This window comes from Topomyia yanbarensis, chromosome 3 (assembly GCF_030247195.1).
Source record: "Topomyia yanbarensis strain Yona2022 chromosome 3, ASM3024719v1, whole genome shotgun sequence".
NCBI lineage: Eukaryota > Metazoa > Arthropoda > Insecta > Diptera > Culicidae > Topomyia > Topomyia yanbarensis.
This window is the reverse complement of record NC_080672.1, coordinates 94,582,337-94,587,119: the sequence shown is the minus strand read 5'-3', so window position 1 is coordinate 94,587,119 and position 4,783 is coordinate 94,582,337.

Below are 4,783 nucleotides of genomic sequence, written 5' to 3'. Positions count from 1 at the left end.
AATCAGGCTTCGCAGTAATAAAGAAACTACAATGAAAACCAGTGATCAATATCACATATTCCTTCATTCGTATAATGACTCTCGGATCATTCAGATGCTCTTCCCAGATCGTGTAGTGAAACGCTGTACCGTATTGTGCTTGCTGTTATCTTCAAGTTTATCTTTTGTCTTTTCCTCCTGTCCAATTCGCTGGTGCCCCGACAACCCGGCGGTGGATCTAGTCCACTCCAGCGGAAAGTTCCCCGACGACGTAATTTCTCCGTACCCGATTTTTTTGTCTTGCGGCTACTTTCCAGCTGAAGGCGCTACTTTGTAAATCCATTTGTCACTTCTTCTGCAGCTCGGAGAGTATCCGCATCACAACTGTGTTGACAGTATTCCAGGTATGTTCATTTTGGCAAAATTCTTCGAAGATATTGACGACTGGCACACCGGGTATGTCCGTACAAACTTCCTCGAACCTAGGGTATGTTCCCCTATCTCTTACACATTCACATACTCCGGGCAAAGAATCAAGGGTCCAATGATATCAGTCGAAATGTGCGCCGACAAGCTGAAAATTATCGTGGAGGGCCTTTTCCCGAAGCACGACTCAACCGCATGGCCGCCTACACCGTACGTTGATGCAGATGGTGGAAATGCAGGTGACAATCAAGTTTCTAACGACGAACTCCTCATAGTGGCAAAATGAGTGAAAGCGAAGAAAGCTCCCGGACCGGATGGTATCCCCAAAGTGGCACTGAAGACTGCGATCCTGGCGTTTGCGGACAGTTTCAGGATAGTCCTACAGAAATGCCTGGACGATGACTACTTCCCGGATAAATGTAAGATCCAGAAGTTGGTGTTGTTGCCAAAACCAGGGAAACCACCAGGAGATCCAGCGTAGTATCGGCCTATACGCCTGCTGTATACTCTCGGTAAGCTCCTGGAAAGGGTCATCCTCAATAGGCAGACGCCTACGCTGAAAGTGGGAACGGACTACCGCAGCGGCAGTTCAGGTCCAGGAAAGGGATATCGAATGCATTGAAGCAAAAGAGAAGGGATAATCGCTACTGCGCCGTGGTAATGTACAATGGAGTGTTAACGCTGGAACTGCCAAGGGGAGTGGAGTTCGACGGCTTTGCAGATGATGTTGTCCTAACGATAACGGGCGAGACCCTTGAGGAATTGGAGATGTTGACGGCAGAGACAATAGGCATCTTGGAAACCTGGATGGCTAATGTCAAGTTGCAGCTGGCTTACCACAAGACCGAGGTAGTGCTGGTCAGCAAGGATCATGCCGAATCACGGAGGAGCAAGAGGCAGCACGAGACGCCTCCTGGCGGGTGTCTCATCCTCAATACTGAGGTATGGCGTACCGACCTGGGCTACTGCGCTGAACTCAAAGTGGAACCGAACGAAGTTCAAAAGCACGTTTCGCCTAATGGCTGTTCGTGTCGCAAGTGCGCACAGAACGAGATTGTCGGAGGCGGTATGCGTAATTACTGGGATGATCCCCATCTGCCTCACTCTGGCTGAGGACATCGAATGATACCAGCGGAGAAATGCAAGTAATGCAAGGAGACTGGTCCGAGCGGACTCGTTGGCTAAGTGGTAGCAAGAGACACCGGAACACGTGGTATTCGAATGCCCCAGGTTCGAAGTCCGAACGGGTATGCCTGATATAACAGTGGACAATATTGGCGAAGAGTTGTGCCGCGACGAGCATATCTGGGACGCTGTTAACAGAGTGGTTACGAGTATACTCTCCGAACTGCAGAGGAAGTGGCGTTGGAACCAACAGAGTAGCGTCATTGGCTAGAACGCTGTCGTGGAACCACAAATCGAGTTTCGGGAGAAATTCCGCCGCCGGGAAACTCTCCGACGGCGTAGACTAGGTCCACCGCCGGGAACCAGTTGAGTAGTACGCGATGTAGCACCGGATTCGAGTCGTCAGGACGCCAGCGAACCGGACGTCAGGCTTCACCGGAATCGCCGGACTGACCTCGACACCTACCGGGTAGCTCGTGAGTAGGCTAGATTCACCGCCTGGAATTAGACGCGTCGAATAGCTAGCAGTGGGTCGTTGGTGGGCCAGTGAACCGGAAGCTACGCTCCACCCAGAATCACTGGGTGGACCTCAGCACCTACTGACTGGCCCGTTGAGTAGGCTAGGTTCACCGCCGGGGACTAGACCGAGTAGAATAAGGGGGGAGCTCAATGGCTCACAGAAACGTACATCGGTATCGGGAGCAATCTACCGCCGGGGAATTCACGGTAGGGTAGATTCGCCGCCGTGGACTACCCGACAGAATCGTGACAAAAAAGGGAGCTAATTGGCTCACGAAACAAACACCGGTAACGAAAGAAATTCCGTTGTAAGGGAACTCTCAGTCGGAGTAGGATAATATCTGAGTTGATCTCGACAAAGCTGGGAGCTAAATGGCTCAAGGAAGCGGGGAAATTCCTCCGTCGGGAAATTATCGCTCGGTGTAGGGTGAGTTCACCGTTGCGCACTATCCAATTAGATCGTGATGCTGGGAGCTGAATGACTCACGGAAACATGAGCAAAATGGCTCAAGGAATCAGCACCTAACCGACTCATGTGAACGAGAGTTAATGACGACATAATGAATGGAGACAAGAAGTAACACAAGAATCGAGAATTAAATCAAAGCTCATAGGGTGTGCCATACCATGAACCAAGCGAAGCTCTAAGATAGAGCAGAAGAAAGAGGTGCGACGTAAGCACAACTATCCCCCCAACGAAGTAATACCTTGACGTAATTCCGTGGGCAAGAAGGGCGTGAAAAGTAAAAGTGTTTTAGTGGGTAGGCACGAACGTGAGTCGTAAGTCCCACACAGTGCCAATACATTACAGGCCAGGCTTTTGAAGCCTTTTAAACCTTACTATAAAAAGCACTCCGGGCAAAAGGGTGACAAAGCATGTCCAAACCGATGCACGTACTTCTGGAAGCATCCGTGCCCGAACAAAAATTGCTTCAAATAGATGTTCAACTTTCCACACTTCCTAAGCATCCACGCCGACATATTTGGAATGACATTTGGGTCCATCTTTTATCCGAGTTGTTCCAGTTTTGCTGCCGCTTAGCCAACGAGGCCGCTCTGATCAGTCCCCTTCCATTTCATGTATTCCTCCGCTTCTTCTTGCTCCTCCGATGTTCGGTATGATACTTCCCACTGCTTTAGCTGTATTCGCCGCATTCTCACATATACAATAACCTTGGCTGTTGAAGTTTAACCAATTATCAACCATCATACTTAGGTGCTTCAGCGCTTGTTTCGATGATAGTGAGTGTCCTCCGATCACGACACGCTGATTTTTTTACAGTTGCCAGCACTTCCTCCGTCTTAGGGTGTGCCAACTGCACTTTGATGTCAGCCATCCAGGTTTCAATAATGCTTATCACCTTTGTCGTCAACATCTCCACTTCCTTCAGCGTCTCGCCAGTTATCGTCAGGTGACATCATCTGCAAGGCCGACGATCTCAGTTCCCCTAGACAATTCCGGTGTTAACACTGCATATTCCAACAGCGTTGGACTCAGTATAAAACCCTGAGGTGTTCCCGCCTTGTTCATAATTGACCTCCGTCCCAAGTTCGTCTCGTAGACAACAGTCGGTACTGAAAGTAGCTTTTCAGAAACTTGTGCAGGTAGTTCGGAGCCCGCATTCGATGGACCGCTACGGATATAGCCTACCAGCTGACGCTGTTGAACGCGATCATCGCGTCGATCGTTACCACCTTACTCTTTTGCTTCGGTGTGTCCGCTTGCGTTGACTGTGCGAATTGCATCAACCGCCGAGTTCCCTTTCCGGAATCTAAACTTCCTCTGTGATATTTTTCCACATAGTTCTATCCACCCGGGAAGTAGCCTTCGTCTCGGTATTTCTTTGGCACTGTCCTGAACAGGTCTGGAAACGCCGGGGTGCCATGTTGAAGATGCCGTCCGGACCAGGATCTTTCTTCACTTTCAGTGCCCGGTGTAAGGAGCTCGGTATTGTTATCATCTGTATCATCTGTATCAATGTACGCCTAGCATTGCAACAATACGTTCGAAAAATGGACCAAGTGGCCGAAAATGTTGCCAGAGATCGCCAAAATTCAACTACCGAGAAGTTATATTGGAAAGGCAGGATCTGATCAGTACGAGAATCTTCAGTTGCATGTCTTCAACGATGCAAGCGAAAATGCATATGGCTGCGTAGAATACTTCCGGATCGAAATTGATGGAGAGCTTTAATAATGAGTCGAAGCAAGGTGGCTCCACTCAACCAACTTACCATCCCGCCGCGGCTTGAATTGCAGGCTGCTGTGCTAGGCGCCAGATTAGCGGAATCTATTCGGCGCAATCATAGCTTGAAAATTAATCAACAGTTCATCCGGACAGATTCGCGAAATGTCCTTTCATGGATCAAATCCGACCAACGGCGATACCGACAGTATGTGGGCTTTCGCATAGATGACATCCTTAGTCACTCTAGCGTATCAGACTGGCGATTGGTTTCCGATGCTAAATAATGAAGCGGATAGAGTAACGAAATGGAAGCGTGGGCGAGCCTACACTCATATATCTCTTAGTTTCAGCGGACGGACATTCTGTTCTGCAAGCAAATGGAATGGCCAGAACAGCCAGTGATACCGGCAAACATTAATAAAGAACTGAAAGCGCATTTGCTTGTCCATGATGTCACACTATCGTGTGCACTTTTAGACGTATCTCGTATCTCAAAGTGACGAATTCTAGTGCGTACGATGGCGTGCGTCTATAGATTCGTGTCCA